The 21,389-nt window shown below is 53.5% G+C and overlaps 1 protein-coding gene across 1 annotated transcript in view; it reads right to left on the bottom strand.

The window, feature by feature from the left end:
* Nucleotides 1–21,389, bottom strand: part of GDPD5 (glycerophosphodiester phosphodiesterase domain containing 5) — a 90,200-nt gene that overhangs the window by 52,863 nt on the left and 15,948 nt on the right. The window contains exon 2 of the mRNA XM_060018258.1: nucleotides 2,359–2,441. The gene's annotated coding sequence lies outside the window, so the exon portion shown is untranslated. The remainder of the gene's footprint in view (nucleotides 1–2,358; nucleotides 2,442–21,389) is intronic.

The following is a 21,389-nucleotide window of genomic DNA, read 5'->3' as shown; positions in this document are numbered from 1 at the left end:
GGGCTATGAGCTTGGGCTCAGCATTCACTGGGAACAGCCTTCACACTCTCTAAACCAGAGTCTTAGAATCCCCTCCCCCAGGGCTCTCATAATCATGGAATCCTGGCACAATCCGACAGGGATCTTAGAACTAACCCTGGATTCCAGAATATGAAAGTCATCAAGTGTCAGCACCAGGAAAGACCTGGAGCTATTCCATCCAGCCTCCCCTCCCTGCAGAAATCCTCTGCACAGCCTCTAGTGCTGGGTCCCCGGCACAGTGGCCCCTCCCTCCCTGGAGGGCCGAGCGGTTCCCTCTTTAAAGGGGTACAGAAGGAAGGCCCTCCTAAGAGGAGGGGCCTGCCCCCAGCCCCCCCTCCGCCCACCAGCACTGACAGGTCCTCCCTGCAGTGAGCAAAGGGCCAGGCCAGGGGCCTGGTCAGGGGAGAGGCTTTCACCATCCTCTCACCCTTGGTGGACGCCCCAGCCCCTCCCAGGCACAGGAACCAGGCTGGCTTTTTCCGCTGCCTCTCCCTGGGTCTCTGGAAGGAGGGGGCCCTGAAGAGGAGGAGGAGAGGAGGAAGCTGAGTCCGGCAGAGACATGCACTGAGCAGACTCCTCTCCGCCCAGTTTTTAGCCCCTGAGGGAACGGAGAGCAATGATTTACGTTATTTATTTATGTAAAACAGCAGTTATTAGACAAACAGGCTTCCCAGGCAGGCCCTGGGGATGGGAGGAGAAGCAGGTCTTGCCATTTTAGGAATCTCTCTCTGCTTCCTTCTCCTCACACCTACCTGTCTAGCCTCACCTGCCCCTGGCCCTCCTCACGTGGCTGTGCTCCGAGCACATGGCACCTCCCAACCTCCCCCCTCCCCCGTACCTCTGCTCATGCTGGGCCCTCTGCCACGAGAGCCCTCACTCTACCCCCCCAATCCAAATCCCAACCATCTTAACAAATGCACCCTGGACAAAGCTTGGTCTGATCCCCCCGCAAAAGCCCACTGCTTCTTCCCTTTGTTCTCGAATCACCAGGCAGAGCTCTTAAGACATGATCATAGGCTTCTGTGCACAGTAATTATCTGCTTCCGTGGCTGCCTTGCCCACCAGGCTGAGAGCTTCCCCAGGCGGAGACTTCTGATCCATTTGGCCCAGCTTTTCTGAAGAGCCACAGTATCTGCGACCCTGCAGGTGATAGGGACACGCGATACCCCAGGCCCCGTCCCTGCTAGAGGAATCACTGGACGGGGGACCTGTGTTCCTGCACTGGGCCAGCACCAAGGAGGCACGCGTTTATATGTCAGTCAGAAAAGCTGGTTAAATGTGCAAAGGAAGGAAAGAAAGAACCCATCAGAGCCTCTTAAACCACCCAATTGCAGGGCCCCTTCGGAGCCTGTTCCCAATTCTGCCTCTGAATAATTATTAGCCTTTTCCCTATTTACAGGAAAAATTAAATTACTAAAAAAGCTCTCAAGTATTTTCTCCCACAATTTTTTGAAACCTCTGCTATCCGTTCCAGGTCTAGTACAAGATGACCTCAGATGTAGCACAGAATACTGACTTTCTCACTGCCACTTGCATCTCTCTTCATCACAGTGCTCTGTGACGAGCAGCAGCCCTGCCACTCGGGCAAGTCTGAGAACCTGGGGCCTCAGCTTCTCTTCCCCTCTTTCAGATTTCCAGGTTTCCTTTCTAAAAACCAACCTTGCCTGAATGCTGAGGAAGAAAGTCCCAGGGGCTGGCTGGTCCAGTAAACCTTGAAGGTTCATGCTCAGTCCATGATTCAAGGCCTCTAATTCCACCATTTACCATTCATTCCTTTGGCTGAAGCATCACTCACTCTGGGATTCTCTCTTAAAATACAAATCTCCCCTGGAAATGGGAGCCCATTAAACCTCCAAACTGAAGTTCAAGGAAACTTAGTTTAACGCCTGGCTCTAGAGAGGCAGTAAATCATAGGGGTTAGGAATGTGAACCCAGAGCCGGCCTGCCAAGTTTGAAACCTAGTTCTCCCACTTACTAACCGAGCAGGTTCCTTAATGCCTCTAGACCTCAGTCTCCTTATCTATAAAGTGGGGATAATAATAGCACCAACCTCATGGGCTGTTGTGAGGATTGAATGATCTAATATGTGTGAGGTGCTTTAGATAAGTACCTAGTCCACTAGAGAAAGCAAGAGACAACTCTACTCAGAGTTTCTGTTTTTGTTTTTTCTTGCTTGTAAAATGGAAAAATAATCCTTGTTTCCTCTGCCTTCTCCCATGAACTGTAGAGTACGGCTCCCGTGAGAGAGCGAACATCTTTCTAGAACCCAGTGGGCTGCTCTCTGCAGCTTCCCTCTAACTCCTTTCCCCCCACCTCCTTCCTTGCTTTTTCCTTTACCTGGAAGAAGGCACCAGTGGCTGTGAGCTGGGCTCCTGGGGGGTCCTGTCCACAGAGGTGGTGATGTCACTTCAGCGGGAGAGCTGAGGGGACAAACCCAGTCAGATTACACATCAGTCCATCCTGCCTTCTCCCCTCCCACCCAGCCCTTAGTGAGCCCCCACCCTGTGCCCACCCCACGCTTGGTATGGGGACCAGGGATGGGTCACATCTAGTCCCTGCCCTCGGGAAGCCGCCAGGCCGGTGGGAGAGCCGAGGAGACGTATGTGACCCAGTCGTGTGCTATGAGACCCCACACAAGCACCTCCACATACGCCGCCCCCAAACCAGCCCCAAACCCAAACCCAGTACAACCCGCGGTCTGAACCACTCCTGCCCCACCAGGGCCCACAGAAACATGATCCAAGGCCCAGCCACCCTGGGGTGAAACCTGGGGCTATGCCTGCCTCCTGGGAGGCAGAGGCCCGTTCCTGCTGCCCAGGGACCTGCTTCTTTGGAGGCAGACACCAGACCAGCTGTTCTGAAGCAGCCGCTGAGGGAGGGCCGGGTGGGCTGGAGGAGGGACCTGGGGCACCGCAATTATGTGGCTGACTTCTGACTCATGCCCCGCCTCCCCCATCACCAGCTCCTACAGCTGGCAGGGCAGCCCTCCTGCCCAGGAACTGGGAGGAGAGATGGTCCTGACAGGCCTTGGGGAGAGGGGAGAGGGGGAGAGGGAAGGGGGTGCTGGGTCAGCACTGCAGGCTGCGGAGGATGTCGCCACATTGCCTACTAGGGGACACTGAGGCTGGCAGGGCCTATGTCACCCAGAGAGTCAGAGTCAGAGCCAGGGTGGGACCCAGGGCAGGGGTGGCTCAGGCCTGGTGTCCAGCCCAATCCCATTCCGACATAAGAACCTTCTCCAATCTGATCGGGCCCTGGAGCCTCATACCAGCAAGAAATACAAACAAGACTCAGCCTTGGATGGGAGGGGGATAGAGGTGGACTCACAGAAGCTTGGAAATGACATCCAGCTACTGAGAGATGGACTCCTGGGGCACCCCCAGCCCTGCCTCCCTCCACTTGCAGTCCCCAGGTTTCTCACAGAGCCCTGAATGCACTGCACTTTACAGTTTATGAAACACTTATTTTCTTCATCTCCCACAACGATCCTAAGGCCTAAGTGACAGAGGGAATAGAAATAGAGCAGGGCTAAGTGTCCATCATCGGATGAATGGATAAAGAAGATGTGGCACATGTATACAATGGAATGTTACTCAGCCATAAAAGGAAACGAAATTGAGCTATTTGTAATGAGGTGGATAGACCTAGAGTCTGTCATACAGAGTGAGGTAAGTCAGAAAGAGAAAGACAAATACCGTATGCTAACACATATATATGGAATATAAGAAAAAAAAAGTCATGAAGAACCTAAGGGTAAGACAGGAATAAAGACACAGACCTACTAGAGAATGGACTTGAGGATATGGGGAGGGGGAAGGGTAAGCTGTGACAAAGCGAGAGAGAGGCATGGACATATATACGGACATATATACGCTACCAAACGTAAGGTAGATAGCTAGTGGGAAGCAGCCGCATAGCACAGGGAGATCAGCTCGGTGCTTTGTGACCGCCTGGAGGGGTGGGATAGGGAGGGTGGGAGGGAGGGAGACGCAAGAGGGAAGAGATATAGGAACATATGTGTATGTATGACTGATTCACTTTGTTGTAAAGCAGAAACTAACACACCACTGTAAAACAATTATACTCCAATAAAGATGTAAAAAATAAATAAATAGAGCAGGGCTTCTCAAACAAATCACCTAGAGATCTTGTTAAAAGGCAGTCCAACTCAGTAGGTCTAGGCTGGGGTCTGAGATTCTACATTTTTTTACAAGCTCCTGGGTGATACCTTGCTGCAGGTCCAGGGACCACAGTTTGAGTAGCAAGAACATAGTTGTTAATGGCATGGACACTGGGGTCAAACTGCCTAAGTTAGGATCTTGGCTCTTACTGTGTGACCTTGGGCAAGTTACTTAACCTCTCTGTGCCCCAATCTCCTTATGTATAAAACAATAATTATAATAATAAAACCTACCCCATAGGGTTGATGTGAGAATTAAATTATGTAAAATGCTTAAAGTGATGATGATTATTTCAAATTTTTTAATGGAGTCTCTGAGAGATGGACACATTCAGCAAGGTGGCAGAGCCAGAATTCAAACACAAATCTCTTAATGGAAATCCTGTAATAATAACTTGCCACATGTCACAGCCAGCAAGCCCTCCGCCATTAGACAGACATGGATACCGAAGCCCGGAGAGCGGCTGGGAACTGACAAGGTCACCAGAAAGTTGGTGTCGGAAATTCAAGTCCATGACCCCCAGCCTACTGCTCTTTCCATCACACCTCACTGCCCTGCAAGGAAGAAAAAGCATCACAAGTTCCCCCTGAGGGGGACCCAGCTCTGCTGTCGGCCCCCACCTGGGCAGCAGCTACCCTAGAAACCAGATGTGTGTGGGAGTGGCTGGATGTGGACGCTGCCCTCATGCCCACCGTGGCCCCAATTCCCCTGCACTCTCAGAGCCCTGCCTGCCAGGCTGGGCGAGAACAGTCTAGCATCCTCCTTCCATTGCCCAGCTCTTACATCCAGTCTGTGGCACTGTTCCGTCTCAGGATCACCCAGCCTGGGTACCAGGCAGGGCGGGATGCGGCCGGGTCCCATCTCTATCCCCACCTTGGCTTCCCAGGATGGGGCCAGTGGGAGCTTATGAGTCACTTGAAGGAAGTGCTTGGCCCCAAACAGGAAGTGGCTCTTCAGGCAGAACCCCTGACCCCCATCCCCAGGAGCTCCCCAGGGCAGGTGCCTCGGTGACAGAGTCTGGTGAAGGAAGGGAAGCTGATTGGGACCTAGCGACACATATTCAGATTCTACCTGAAACTCAAAAGCCACACCCATCGTCTGCATTGTGAAACCCAGCCAGAGGGCTTCTCTGCTGTGTGATCTTACGTACATCAGTGCCCCTCTCTGAGCCTCAATTCCCTCGTCTGTAGGATCACGGGGCCGCACTACAAGACTGCTATAGCCTGGCATTCCACGATGAAATAAAGGATTGGAGGACGTGAATATAGGTTTTAAATAAATGAACAAAAGCATATGTGAAAGAGATGAATGAGTGTATGCCGATACCTAGATTTAAGCTCCAGCTCTAGCGTAAGCACCGTCGTTTATCTCTCGTTAGCCGCAGGATAGACATCTATCTCATGGGCAAGAAGACATCCCCTGAAACACGCTTAGGTGCAGGGAAGAAGGGCTACTGCCCTGAGCCCCACACATCACAAACACACACTCACAAATAAATACATTGCAGAACATACAGGAGCTTCTGTCACACAACATCCGTGGGACCCACAAGCCTAATCCGCTCCCCTAACACTGCTCAGGCCTCTAAGAAACTCTTCATTTCTTGGGTTTGAAGAACAAAAGGTGATTGTGCCCAGATGAAGGTCTGAGGGTTGCACAGTGGCTGACAGGGGTAAGGGTGGGAAAGGGAGGGAAACAGGATGCTACTGGGGGGGGACGGGAGGGATGGAGGAAGGGCACTAAGTGGCAAGAATGTTCTGTGGGGCAGACAAATTAAACTTGTCAAATCCTTTCAGAGAGCAACAACTTCTTACATAACAAAGTATCCGCTTCCCAGTAATGCTGAGCATCTTTTTTTTTTTTTTTTTTTTTGGCTTTTCTCCCTGTTCCAATCTGTGGTTCTAAAAGTACTCATGAATTAGTGTGGTATTCACAATAAATGCACACGGCAGCTGAGGAACATCTTACAGTATTTAACAATTCATATTACTTGGATTAATGTAACATGAAATGAGATACTAATTCTTTTTTTTTTTTTTTTTTTTTTTTCTGCGGTACGTGGGCCTCTCACTGTTGTGGCCTCTCCCATTGCGGAGCACAGGCTCCGGACACGCAGGCTCAGCAGCCATGGCTCACGGGCCCAGCCGCTCCGCGGCATGTGGGATCTTCCCAGACCGGGGCACGAACCCGTGTCCCCTGCAATGGCAGGCGGACTCTCAACCACTGCGCCACCAGGGAAGCCCTTTTTTTTTTAAAATTTTATTTATTTTTTGGCTACATTGGGTCTTAGTTGCTGTGCATGGGCTTTCTCTAGTTGTGGCGACCGGGTCTACTCTTTGTTGCGGTGCCTGGGCTTCTCATTGCGGTGGCTTCTCTTGTTGTGGAGCATGGGCTCTAGGCATGCGGGCTTCAGTAGTTGTGGCACGCAGGCTCAGTAGCTGTGGTTCGTGGGCTCTAGAGCACAGGCTCAGTAGTTGCGGTGCACAGGCTTAGTTGCTCTGTGGCATGTGGGATCTTCCCAGACCAGGGCTCAAACCCATGTCCCCTGCATTGGCAGGCGGATTCTTAACCACTGCACCACCAGGGAAGTCCCATGAAATGTGGTACTAATTCTTTACACTGGCAACTAGATGGACATTAATCACAACTATGAATAGTTTAATTTTTATAAAATCTTTAAAAATTTGAATTACTATATCATGTCTATTTAAATAATGGTATTTTAAAATTGGATATTCATTAATTATGATGTCTATAGTTTTAATTTCCTAGATAATTTCAAGGAATAAAAACAACTTTTGAAAATATAAATTTTCCTTCTTTACATTCAATTTATATTTTTGATGGAAATATATTCAAATTCTATACACTCTAAATACAACTGCATTTTATTTTTGATCCCTTAGATTATAACCATCCATACACAATTTCCAAATGATGTGAAAAATCTTGATTATAACAATTATAGTCATCTTGCTAAAATGAAGACAATAAAATATATTTTATGAAATATGTCTTATTACTCATCCAAATGCCACCAGCCCACCAACAAAACACCCAGATGTGTAATAATAATTAAATTGTCTTCCTTGATATTTTGTCCCTTTCAGTTACATAAAACCATAACTTTACAAGGTGGGAAAATGAAACTATCTTATTTAGTAGTTTCTTGGTTTGTTTTGTAACCTTCCAATATCTGACAAACATATACTGCATGCCTCTGTTTGTATTTTTGTCCTGGGCCCCGAAAATTTTGGGCCATGCCTGTCTGCCGACTCCCTGCCCACCAGCTCCCTTTGGTGGGGCCCAGGCCACCCGTGCAGGTCGCCTCTCCTCGCTGAGGATCAGCTGGGTGTCGAGCCAGCCCTGTCCTCCTGAGTCTGCCTTTTAGAAAGTGCTCCTCACGTGAAAAGTCCTCATGCTTAGATGAGGGACTTATTTCCAGAGCTGATGCGAATACCCTTCAAGGGCAGTGGCCATGACTTGACTGCCAGATTCTCCCACAGACCTGGTGTTCCTTGAAGTCCCTTACATTCCAGCACCATCCGCAAAGGGACCCGGATGGGAGGGCCCAGCAGCCTCTGGTCCACCGGGCTGGTAGCCCCCATTGGCTCAGACTGAGCGAATGGTCCATGGCCCCCACAACTGGTTTTCTCCTCCTCTGCACCCTCACTCTGTCCACCTCTACCCATGACCCCCTCCTGCCCCCTTACCCTGGGCCTACCGGTCACAGTGACCCCCTTTGGGCTAAAGCCACCAGAATGCACCCTCAGCCCCGTGACATCTGGGCTGACAAATCTCCACATTCTGGGCTTCCCTGGTGGCACAGTGGTTAAGAATCTGCCTGCCAGTGCAGGGGACACGGGTTCAAGCCCTGGTCCGGGAAGATCCCACGTGCCACGGAGCAACTAAGCCCGTGCGCCACTACCACAGAGCCTGCACTCTAGAGCCCACGAGCCACAACTGCTGAGCCCATGTGACGTAACTGTTGAGTCCACGCGCTGCAACTACTGAAGCCCATACACAACGAAGAGTAGCCCCCACTCACCGCAACTAGAGGAAGCCCGCGCACAGCAACAAAGACCCAAAGCAGCCAATAATAAACAAATAAATTTATATATAAAAAAAAAACCTCCACATTCCCTGCCTGCCACCTTCCCAGCCTCTTTCACAAAGAGCTTCCAGAACCTGGGTTCTGGAAAGGGGCAGGGTAGTGGTGTTGGAGACTGAGAGCCAGGAGACCTGGGTTCTGGGTGTGGCCTGGCCACTGAAAGGCAGGTCGGTGTCACCTCTAGGGTCAGGGTCTTTACTTGTCAGACGGGGATACTGCAACCAGCCCAGAATGCCTCATGGGATGAACAGGATAACCCAGTGAGCAGGACCTGATGGGGCTTTGGAAACTGTAAAGTACTGAACCATGTGATGGCGGCTCACCTCATCTCTTGTGTTTCCTACTCGGCCTGGCCCACGTGGAGTCCATCTACTAAGACACTGTCCACCATTTAAGGAGGGCTGGCCACAGCCTTGTACGAGGCTGACATTCCCTGTCTGTCTTCTCACTTACTCCTCTTAGCCTCCCACTACAGTACATTCTACGGATGCCAAAGCGGAGGCTCCAGGGAGTTTGGGTCCCATGCTCAAGGGCACAGCTAAGCAAGTGGCAGAGCCAGGATTCATACTTTGTCTGACTCCCAAGCCAGGCTAGACGACATAAATCCAATCACCAACACACATTTCCTGAGCTCTCCGGTGTGCCAGGGGAGGCCTGAGGCTGGGTGGACAGACCTGCTGGAGGAGCCCACAGTCTACGGTACAGACAGACACACGCGGAGAGGGCATGTGAGCAAAGGAGGCATCCTGCTTGGGGAAGGGTGCAGGAGGGCCTTGGTGGTAGATCAAAGCCTAGCCCAGGCAGCAACAGATACCCAGGAGTGAGCAAACTTGTTTCCCCTGCACCCACCACCTGGCCAGCCCCTCATGCCTGCTCCTGGGTGGAGCGGGGCCCTAGATATTTCAGACCACCTCCTCCTCTGGGGCCCCTACCTCATGTCCACCTTCACCCCTAGGGTCTGCAGATTCCCCAGGCTTCAGGACAGGGTTCAGCCTTGCAACAGACTAGACATTAAGACTAGTGAAAGAAGGATCCTGCCCATCTGAGCATGCAACCCCTTACCCAGTAGGTGATCAGAGGAGCTAATGACTAAACAGCAGTGACTGACCACTCTGGTACCTGGCTCAGTTCATCCTGACTGCAGGGAGGTTAGCTCAGGTTCTGAATCAGACTAAGGCTGGTGGGGACCAGAGCAGAGCTGGTAAAGAGTAAGGCGCTCAGATAAGCAGTCACAGGGGGGTGGGGGTAATGGGTCCTGGCCCTCTCACCTCCACCCTTTCACTATGTGAACAGAAGCAAATCACTCTACCTCTCGGAGTATGAGTCAAGCTGGGATTAACACCACATTGAAATCATCTGATTTTAGCTGGGCGCACATAAAACTTCGGTCAGAAACACGGGTCGCAGAGGCTCAGAGAGGCCAGGTGACTTGACCAAGGTTACACAACAGGTGACAGAGTCTGGACTAGAACCCAGGCCTGTCATGCTCTGCGGGGCTAGACTCCCAGAGGTCAGGGTGGAGAGGCCAGATTAGGGTGACATCCCTTGTGATAACAAAGGTGCAGGAGAGGGGTTGGGACAAGTTCCATCAGGGCCAACCCAGGCTGACATCACCAGTTAAAGTCATCATAGTCAGAGTCGTGGAAGCACAACTTCTGTTTATTTGTTCCTGGGACATGCTGACCAGCACGAGCTCCATGAGCACTTTCTATGGAGGAAGCCCCGTAGAGCTGAGCCCACGCTCCACAACTACTGAAGCCCGCGCGCCTAGAGCCCGTGCTCCGCAACAAGAGAAGCCACCGCAATGAGCCTGCGCACCGCAACGAAGAGCAGCCTCCCGCTCGCCGCAACTAGAGAAAGCCCATGTGCAGCAACGAAGAGCCAACGCAGCCAAAAATAAATAAGTTCAGGTGGGGGATAGGTCCCTGGGCCTCAGTTTCCTCCGTGGCGCTCGGTGCTTCCATGGGCCTGTGCCACCTCCCGACCGTCACTAATCCCCACGAGGCGGTGCAGGCAGGGCTGGAGGTGGGGTGGCACAGAGGCAGACTTCTCTGGAAGGGGCTATATCAGGGCATCAGACCAGCTCTGGCACGGCTGGATCGACTGCCTGACGTCAAGTAGTCAGGAAGAACCCTGAGGGCTGGGGCCAGGTCCGCTGGCTGGGGAGCTCTGAGGGATTCTGCCTCTGGGAGCTGAGAGACAGTGCCAGAGCCTGGGGCTGGGGGAACAATAGGGGCTCAGGGCAGCTCTCAGAAGGTCCTGTCTGCTGCTGACTACATACACGATCCTGGGGCACCCATTCTGCACCCCCTTTCTAACAGGTGGGCAGAGCTGACACTTAATCGGTGCTTCCTCTGAGCCAGGTTCCGCCTGGAGAACTCTGCCTCTGTTGGCTCCACCCACGTCCCCTGGGACCCCTTCTCCATTCTGAGTCATTCCAGGTTGCACCGTCCCTTCCAAAAGCCGAGAACTGCAGGGGCGTGTGGGTGAGCTGCCGTCAGGTTGCCTGAATCCCTTTGCCTGTGGGCATGGCTGTTGCCCAGGGCCCCTTTACCAGGGACCCCCTGGGCAAGGTCTAAGTGCTGCAGCACCCTTGCCCCTGGCAGCCAGCTCTGGGGACTAAGCCAAGTACCCCCTCCGAGGGGCTTGGCTTGAAGTCACACTCTTGCTTCTCCTCTTTCTGGTTCTACTTTCCCTACCCCCTTAGCAGTTTTCTTCCCCCTGGAAAACTTCTTAGTAAGTCACTCTCACACGAATCCTTATTTCAGTGTCTGCTTCTAGATCCCCCAACCTCAGACAATTATGAGGTTAAGTGCCATTAGTTTTCCCATTTCAGAGATGAGGAAATTGAGGCTCAGAGACTCAAAGTTGTCAAAGACCCCCACGCGGCAGGCATCGGAACACAGACTTGAATCGAGGTCAGCCCCATACAAAGCCTGAGCACTGACCCCTCTTGCCCACCGCCAGTATCATCGGAGCCTGTTTACATCTCAAATACCATCCCCTCCTGGCCATCTGAGCTAATCTTTCTTTTTCTTTCTTTCTTTTTTTTTTTTTTAATTGGAAGGAAAGCAGGAGACTCTGTAGATGATCCAAGGGGGATGACTAAGTCCTTAGATTCCTCTCGTTGGCTCAGATCCTGTTTTGGTCAATCCTTGTGAATCAGGGTGGGTCTGACATTCTGGGAATGCAGGGAGACTTCAAACCAACTTCACGAAAACAAGTTGTAAAAACACTGGCCGCCACTCAAAGCGGCCTGCTGATGAGCTTGGCTCCACGGAGCAGGGTTGAACAAGTTCACCAGAAGGGAACACACAGCAGGAAAGACTCAGGCTAGACCCAGAGGAAGAACTTCCCAGTAACTGGGAGCTGGCCCAGGCATGGTCATGGCCTCTTCGGGAGCAGGTGAATTGATGTCCTGACCTTCCCAGGCCTTACTGGTCTGAAGCATCTATGAAGTCCCCTTGGTGAGCGCTGAAGACAAAACCACGGGAGGCCAACTCCGCCAGCCCCGAGCTTCAACCACTGACCTGGAACCTGGTTTATGAGGGTGCTCTGAGTTTGTGGGGTTTCTGCCTCCTAGGAGGTCAAAAGTGGGGGCCCCCGATCCTCACACCCACACCCAGTGTGGATGGAGGCCCTGCAGCTGGCAGAACTCAGGGCGGCACCTCCCCTGCCCCTGCTCTCTGCAGCCAACCCTCCGGGGTGCAGAGGACCATAGCAGGTGTTTATAGGTGCGCATCTCCCAGTTCATTCCCCTCCACCCCTTTCCAGCTAGCACTCCCTTCGCCCCTTCCTTCTCATCCAAATTTCTGAAAGACTTATCGACACCCACGTCCCCACTTCCTCCCTCCCACCTGTTTCTAAATCCACTGCCCTCTGCTCCCACCAAGATCAACGATGCCCTCCACGTGAGAAAGCCGCCTGGACGGTTCACTCCTCCCTGACACATTGGCCCTCGCCCTCCTGGAAACGTCCTCCTTCCCTGGCTTCCAGGACACCAGTTGCCTCCTCCTCCGGCTGCCCCCCTGCGCCTTAGCTGGCTTCCCTCTCTGCCCAGTCCAGCCCCTCCCTCCTGCCCCGCCCTGCACATTCTTCTAGGGCGATACCACCACTCCTGTGGCTTCAGATACCCCGTCCCTGCCCGGACCAAGCGCAAGGCCCAAGTATCCAATGACCCTCTGATCATCCCCGCAACAGGGACCTCACACCCACAGTGGCCAGGTGGGAACTCATCACATTCCCCTGAACCTGTTCCTCCCCCTTTCTCCCAACTCAAGGCGCCTCCATCCTCGCAGTCTTCCAGGCCTGGAAGACCAGACTTACCCTCCATACCTCCCCCCTCCTCACACTCCCAAATCCCACCGGACACAAGCCCTGCTCTGCTCTCCCCGCCCCCCGTCCCCTCATCTCCCACCAAACGTCCCTCACGTCCCTCTGCTCAGGCTCCTCTTGCAGGAAGCCCTCCTTGACTCTCCTGGCACTCAAGCCGGCCTTCTTCTGTTTCCGTGTGCCCTGTACAGCCCTAGTTCAGCAGCCACGCTGGTGTTTGGCTGCACATGTGATGGCCAAAGCCTGGCTCCAGAAGTGCATGGCCAGGGCCTGGTCTGACTCTGGGTCCCGGCACCCAGGCCGAGCTCAGCGCAGAGCGGCCCCAGGAGAGGTTTCCCAAATCTGGGAATTGTCTTTCTGCTGAACTTGCCCCATCAGTGAGGTCTGGATCTCCCCACAGCCCACAGGCCCCTGGGGCAAGGGCTATCTCTTTGTTCTGCTAAAACACATGACCACTTAGTCCCCTTTTAGAGGCATTCTAACCTGTCTGCCTTTACAAGATGTCGCACAGGGCCTGCAATGTGTATTCGTAGACATACAAAAATACACCAAGCGCACACTCCCAGACAGACCCAGGCAAATACTCATGCTTACTCGGTGCAAGCACACGGGCTCATGGAATACGTGCAGATGTGCAGACAGGCCCGCACAGACACAGCTTCCCGGAAGTAGCATGCCTCCTTCGGGGCACCAGCCTCCCCGGGCATCATGGGCTCCAGGAGTCAAGGTTGGTTTGGCCGGGGCTGATCTCATGGATGCAGAGCAAGGGTCTGGGGAATGCCGGACCCCGGAGGACCTCTATCTGCCTCAGCCCTTCCTTCCCTCTGTTTCCACAAACTCTTCCTCTAGGAAGCCCTCCTTCATCACGCCCTTCCTCTCAGCGCTAGGGGAGGAGGCTGCCCGCACGGGGGATGCTCCCTGGATCCCACCCCAATCTTTCCCTTGGACCCCTTCTCATACATTATACAAGGGAAGGGCTGCACCAGCCCAGTCACAGCTCAGAGCTTTTAGGATCAAGATCCCCTCTTTTCCCAGCCCTAGTCCTGCCCTGCCTCCAAATCATGGCTCAAATGTCCGTCCCGAGTAACCCTTGGCAATTCCCTTTCCAGGTGCGGCACCGGCATCAGAGAGCTAACAACTCAGCACTCGTGGGTTCATCTGATCCTCAGGACAGCCCTGCTGGGGTCGGCGTTCTCACGCTCCTCTTACAGACGAGAAAACTGTGGCTCGGAGAGGCGAGGTGACTTGCCTCGAGGTGACGAGGTGGCTACACAACTGCTAAGACTTTCTTTTCTTTCCTTGAAACCATATTCCCAGCCATGACCTCTCTCAGGAGGGAGCAGTGGCCTTAGAGGGGGGCTGGGAGCGGTGGGCGGAGGGCCTGGCGGGGAGGAGTCCTGTGCGCCACCACACGTGGCTGCAGCCACACGAAGGGCCCGAGGAGGGCTCCTTAATTAACTTGCTGCGGGATGTGGAGCGAGTCACTGGGCCTCAGTTTCCCCACCTGTGATGTGACAGGGGGCTGGATACCACAACCCCTGGCGTCAGTTCCATCTGGACCTTGCAAGGTTGCAGAGGAGGAGGGCTGTTGGAAGGGGAGACCACGAGGGGTGCAGGGGCTGTTCTCCACAATGGGGTGGGGACAGAGGAGGCGGCCACTGGGTGTTCTCTGGCCCTGCCGGCTGCCCCAGGGTTGGCTGCCAAGGCAGTCACCCCCCCCCCCCCAGAGGGTGGTAACCTTCTACCTCCCTCTGCAGGAGAGCTAATCAAAGCAGAGAAAAAATGGCAAAGTATCCCATATACTGGAAGGGGTGGGAAAGCAAGCCAGGGGGATGCGCACAGCACATGCAAAGCTGAGGCAAACGCCCCAGACGAACACCTGGTATGAGCCCCATCATTCCTGTCCTCTCTCCCTACACCCCTCACCCCTGCCCCAGTCCTGCTGATTCCACCTCAGAAGTGGCTCCTCCAGTGGAGCACTCCAGCCCCTCACACTTCAGCCGAGGGCTCCCTGGGACCTATAGGAGCAAACACACCCCATATACAAAGCTTTTCCCAACTAGGCCTCCATTCACCTTCCTGGCCTCCCACACAGGGGAGCCCCAGCCAACCGGAGCTAAGTCCCTGCCCCAGGGACTCCACCCTCCAGCTCCAAACCTTTACACAGCTGGTTCCCTCTGTGTGGAATGTCGACCTCCTATAGATCCCTCAGTACCCAAATGGGAAATGCTGCTGGTTAATGAACTGACATCTATAGTGGGAATCAGGTCCTAAAGTCAGCACACCACAAGTAAATTGCATACGGTCAAAATCACCCTTGACTATATATAGCTATCATTTATTTACAATGCCTAGGCATTGTTCTAGATATTTCCTGTGTTTTGATTCATCTAACTCTTACAACTCCAGCAGATTGTATTTCCAAAGACATCTGCAGCAATATCTCCCATCCCACATGCTCTCCTTATAACTCTGTCCCTCTTGCCATGGAGAGGTGGGGTCTATGTTATCACCCCCCCCACCCCCGCACTTGAATCTGGGAGGGCTTGGGACTAATGGCTAAAGTGACACTATGAGACTTCCAAGGCCAGGTCATCAAATGTGATGTATACTGTGGGGAAGCGCAGATGAGCTCGCAGAGAGAAACAAAGCCCTGAGACCACTTGAGTAACCATGAGTCAGAACTGCTCAGCTGAGCCCATCTTAAATCCCGACCTATAGAAACCGTGGGGTTAAAGTGACTGTTCTTGCATAAAGTCACTAAGTTTCCAGGTGATTTGTTATGTAACAGCAGTAACCGGAACATCACTATCGCATCTTTAAAGAAGAAGAATCTGAGGCACAGAGAGGTTAAGCAACTTGCCCAAGGTCACAGAGCTGGTAACCAGCAGAACCAGGATTTGAGCCAAGGCAGTTTAGCCCCAGAGTCCACACTATTCACTGCCATGCCATACTAAATGCCTCCAAGGTCTGATTGGTCTCCAGGACCACAGCAGGCCTCAGGGAGCGGTTGCTGAATAAATGACCAGGGAAGGGATAAACAAAGGAACAGCTGAATGAGTGTGAAAAAAAAGCAGAGTGAGCTCCCAGGTGCAAGGCAAGGACCTTAGATGAGCCCGAACCATGTAAATGAGTCTGACACGAGCCCCTTGTCACCTGGAGAAGGCAGTGATCAGAGGAGCCTGGCAGATGCCACCCACCTCTGCCTTTCACAGATAAGCCTGAGATGCTCATCTCCCTGTTCCCTGCCTCCCTCAGCCCTGCATGCTGCAGAATTATCCCCTGGAGAGCCAGTCCCTCCTAAGAACAAGGCCTGCGGATCCTGGAGCCTGCAGCGGGAAGGTTCCCAGGCTGGGAGGCTGGAGACCTTGGTCTCATCCCAGCATGGCCAAGGACTGGCTGTGTGAACTTGGGTGAGTCCCTGACCCTCTCTGGTCCCAGGTGATCTCCAGTGACACTGTTCTAAGACTCATCAGATGCTGAGCTGCCCTGGTGGATGAGGGTCAAGGTGAGCTTCAGTACGTGGGTCCTATAAACCCCAAAAGGGATCTGACCCTAGGAGGAAAGTGGTAACAAGAATGAATCCCCCTACCACTCACCGGGAGCTCGCCGTGTGCGGGCACCTTTCCGTGCATCCTAGCAGCAACCTCATTAGGCACAATAGCAAGTGACGAAGGACCCAGACCTGCCACTCAAGTGATGCTGGAAGCCAGGATCTGACCCAGGCCCATTAAACTTCAAAACTTCCGCTCTTTCCACAATAGCAAGAGACAGAAGCAACCCAAGTATCTACTGATGAACAAATGGATAAACAAAATGTGGTATATACGTAGGATGGAATGTTATTCGGCCTTGAAAACGAAGGAAATCTTATCAGGTGCCACAACACGATGAACCATAAGGACATGATGCCAAGTGAAATAAGCCAATCACAAAGAGACAGACACCGCATGATTCCACTTATATGAAGTATTTAGAGGAGTCAAATTCATAGAAACGGAAAGTAGAGTGGCGGTTGCCAAGGTCTGGTGGGAGGATGGGGAGTTGTTGTTTAGCGGGCACAGAGCTTCAGGTGTTTGAGATGAAAATGTTCTTGAGACCTGTGGTGCAACAATGTGAATATAATCAAGACTACCAACTATACTCTTAAAAATGATTAAGGTGATAAATTTTATGTTATGTGGCTTTAAAAAAAAAATACCACAGTTATAGAAAGATTCCCACTCTTGGAGTAGAGAGGGAGATTAGGAGACGTTTTATGGGGGACAGTCCGGGCTGGCTTCACAGAAGAGGGGACATTTAAGTTGGGCAGGGTCGGCGCAAGCATAGATGAGTCTGAGGCACTACAGACAGAGGCTCGGGCCTTTGGCCCTTGCCTCCCTGCCTGCCAGGATCCAGCTGACTCCATCCCCCGGCCAACCCCAGGCCCCCCAGATCTCCACACAGAGGCAGCACCCCACAGGGGAGCAAGCATCGGCCTGGATTGAAGAAGGGATTTCTTGAACACCTACTATGTGCTCTCAGGCCCACTTACTTCATGACCCTGTCCTTCTGGGGCCTCAGTCCTCCCGCTTGTACAATCAGAAGGTGACCTGGAATTCCTTCCAATTCGCACACTGGGAATCATCTCTGAGGGGGAGGGGAGGTGGGAGGCACCAGTGACCTGCCGACAGGGGGACCAGGACACTCCTGGTCAAAAGCCCAGGAATCAGAAGCTGCAGCCTCATGATCCCACCCCAGGCAGCCTCTGCTCACTTCAGAGTAGGAATCTGAGACCCAAGGGATTTGGGTTCATTCCAACTCTACAAACAGGGGCCTGTACCTACTATGTTTGTGACAGGATCACAATCTAACCTCCCAATCCAGTACTGGAGCAACACAACTGCACTGAGGGACAGCGTCCTCCGTGCCCAGGGCTCTCTCCAAGAATCCCACTCTCACCTCTCCCCTGACTCAGGAACCCTTTGTCCCCAGAAAGAGCAAGGTAGGACAGTCCTTGGTTTCGATCCCAGCTGTGCCAAGCACAAGCTGGGCCTCAGTGTCTTCGTCTGCATTGTGGGGATAAGGACACCTCCCCTGTGAGGGTTAGAGGAGGCAAGGGCACAAAATTCTGAGCCCAAGGTCTGGCATGCAGTAGGTGCTTAATAAATGGCCCCCATCATTGGCTCTCTCTTTGAAGATGAAGCCATTTTCATTGATCTGTTTGTTCCTCTCAGAGGCTGGTTTGTTTGTTTGAATTCTTCCCAGAAGAGATTTTCCCTGGCACTCCTGGGGAACGCTGAGTGATGTTCCCAGCCAGCCCCAGGAAGGAGAAGGGAGGAGCAATGAGCTTTACTTGATGGAAAAAGTCAAATCATCATCATGTGGAAATGGGAGACAAGTCCTAGGGAAGCCCGGCGGCTGTCCCAGCACCCTTCACCCACCCTCTCCCTCCACCACCTAGGAGGACCCACGGTGACCCCAGATCCTGCTTCATAAGCTCCCTGAGGCCTGGCTGGGAGGCCTGATATGATCAGGTTGCTACTTAAATGGCACAAAGCCTTCTATTCTTAGCTGAGCAGAGCCCTAGCTCCCTCCCAGCTGCCTGTCAGAGCTACCAGCCGCGGGGGTGTGGGCCTGGGGCTCAATCATGACCACAAAGAGGCGGAGGGCGGCCTTGTGACCTGACTGAAGCCCGAGGCCAGCACGAGGGGGCTGCAGAGTAAGCCCCCGACCCTGGGGTGTCCAAGGGGTCTGCAGAGGGACTACATAAGGCTGGTTGGAGATCTGATCAGAGGACTCCTAAGGTCACTTCTGACTCTCAAAGTCCTGGTTTCAAAGGGCCAAGATTCTGAGGTTCCATAATCCAATGTTTCCAAGATTTGGGAAAGATTCTGTGGTTCTAAAGGATCAAGTTTCCAAGACACCGAAGAAGACCGGAGGCTGGCTCTGGTGTGTGCACATCCCCGTCCGTTTAAGAGGCAGAGGATCCTCAGCTCCATCCTTACCCTGGGGCGCCTGGCACGAGCGACACATACAGCCCTGGTGGACTCAGCACTGAGGTCAGCAATGCTCCCTGGCCACCCAGATCTGCTGCGGGCAAGAGTTCTTGGGGAATTTCTGGGTGCTGCTGGAGACACTGGGAAAGGAGGAGGGGACAGGCTGAAGCTGCCCTGAGGCCCACCTCACCAGACAGTGCTGGGCAGGGCGTCCACTATCAGTGTCTGCCCTGTGCTAGCAGGGCCAGCATACCCCCGTCACACAGGCTTGGAGAGGCTGGGGGACCTGTCCAAGGTCAAGGCTGGGACATGGAGGGTGAGAACTCCAGGCCTGGCTGGCTTCAGAGATCATTCCTCGCCTCACACTGCTTCGTGTTAGCCCACAGCTTCCTGGGATCACCTCTCCCAACATCCTCTTTTAGATCCAAAACTGAGGTCCAGAGAGAGAAAGGTCAGGTGCTCAAGGTCACAGGGAATTGGTAGCAAGCCAGGCAGAACTGTTCCCACTGACTGTCTCCCATCCCCTGACCAGGTGCCTGTCACTGATCCTTCTCTGGATCCTCCCTTTCTGCCCACCCAGATCCGGGCTCCTGGGGCAGAGCTGTCTCCTGCTCCTTCGGTCCCCAGCACAGCAACTGCTCCACAGGGTCATCTGAGGGATGAGCTGAGAATCAGGGGATGGGATGGTGGGCCACAGCCTCATGCCCAAGGCTGGCCAGCTGAGCACAAGGGTGACAAGGTCTGGAGAGGGCTGACCCTGACACATGTCGGGAAGTTCACAGGGGCACTTGTCAGGAAAACTCAGAGGTTAATTAACCAGCTGTCCCATTAAGCAAAGCAAATGAGGCGCCACTGAGCTGGCTGTCGCAGAGCCTGCTGGTCACCAGAACGGGGAACAAACAGTCTCGGCTTCCTGAGCCACTGGCCCGCACCCCAGGCCACCCTCCCCCAAGCACCCACTATGCATCAGTAGTGCTTTTTGTTTTCCCATAGAGTTTACAGGTAATTTCTCATCCGAATCTCACAACCCTGAGGGTTAGGTGTCCTTTTATAGGAACAAGGAGACCAGGGACTCGCCCTAGGCCACTGGCGAGCACGCAGAATCCGGACTCACACCCAGGGTTGCTGGGCTGCCTGGTCCCAGAGACGAGTTCCTGAATGCCCCGGCGAACTAGAGCCTCCTGTGCTGGGCTCATGAGCGTGAGAATGTATCTAAGCTGCGCTGACCATTTCACGGAGCCTTGAGTGAAATTTCCTCTTTCCTGCTTACAGAAATCACAGGCCAGGTATCTAAAAACCCAACTGCTTTGCTCTGGGCTGGAATTAAATCCTTTCTGCCAATAGGTGGCCTACTACATGCCCAGCACCCTAGTAGGTGTCCTACCCACTGGGTAGTTTGATTTGACCTTGCACCAACCTTGTGAATTTCAGCCTAGGCTGAATCTCAGACTGGTCATGTTACAAATCCAAGGTTGCACGGGCACGGGGTGGAGCTGGGACCGGAATCCAGGTGTGTCAGGGCTTTTTTTTTTTGCGGTACATGGGCCTCTCACTGTTGTGGCCTCTCCCGCTGCGGAGCACAGGCTCCGGACGCACAGGCTCCGGACGCACAGGCTCAGTGGCCATGGCTCACGGGTCCAGCCGCTCCATGGCATGTGGGATCTTCCCGGACCAGGGCACGAACCCGTGTCCCCTGCATCGGCAGGCGGACTCTCAACCACTGCGCCACCAGGGAAGCCCCGTGTCAGGGCTTTTTAAGGTCGGAGAGGGGGACAGATGTTTATGTTCACTGGGCTCTTCAATAAACCGTTTAAGTTTATGCTGCTACTCTACTAGTATCCTGCTCCTTGCCTGCCCCCCCTGCCCCCAACTCCATGCCAGCGGAGGCCAAGGGAGCATCCGTGATACCTCCGGGGCCAGCCGATCCCAGTCTGCCTCCAACCCCCAGCCCTGGTGGGGCCAGACACCATCTGGGAGACCCTTAGGGACAAGGGCATTGAGAGGGACCCTCAGAACTCTTGGGGAAAGGAGGCTGGGTACAGCCCAGCCCTGCACCCGATCCTGGGCAGGGTGGCTTTGACTAAACACTCTGTGTGACAGGCTGTGGGCCTCCCAGAGGGGGTACCCTAGGCCCTGCTGAAATAAAGCAGCATCCACACCAGAGACCTGAGTCGCTCCCACTGATGCCTCCTGGGAAGTGGAGGGACGGAGGGTGACAGTCTTGTTCTGCCCCCAGGGACATAGGTCAGAGTCCCCTGTATAAGACAAGCCCTGTTGGACCCAGCCTGTGAGCAGAACAGACAAGGTGGGGAGGGAGAGTTCCTGACATATGCCCCTCACCCTTCCCCAGAAGCCAGACCCAACACTCTGCAGGCCTCCGGGGTACAGCTGGGGAGGGGTGGTGTCTGGTCCCAGGGCTCAGGAGACCGGAGGGGCAGCGCCATTTCTCCTCCAGTTGGAAGGCACACAGACACAGGAGTGCAAACACGCACATGGCCTGCATGTGCACCGTGTACATAATTCATGGGCTCCTATCGCTTTGGCCTGGATAAAGTGTACCCAACAGAAGCCCGCGCGGAGATGAGTGCGTGGCCACCCGGGAGCACTTCCGGGAAAGGAGTGAGTGGGCCAGAGGGCTAGAGGATTGTGGGGGGGGGGGGGGTTGGTTTACTATATGCCTTCACAAATTTTATCTCATTGAATTGGCACAAAAGCCCAGTGTGGGAGTTAATATCGTTCCCATTTTACAGATGAGGAAACTGAGGC

This window comes from Delphinus delphis, chromosome 8 (assembly GCF_949987515.2).
Source record: "Delphinus delphis chromosome 8, mDelDel1.2, whole genome shotgun sequence".
NCBI classification, from domain to species: Eukaryota; Metazoa; Chordata; class Mammalia; order Artiodactyla; family Delphinidae; genus Delphinus; species Delphinus delphis.
Note: the sequence above shows the minus strand (reverse complement) of the source record. Positions and strands in the feature narration are given on the sequence as shown.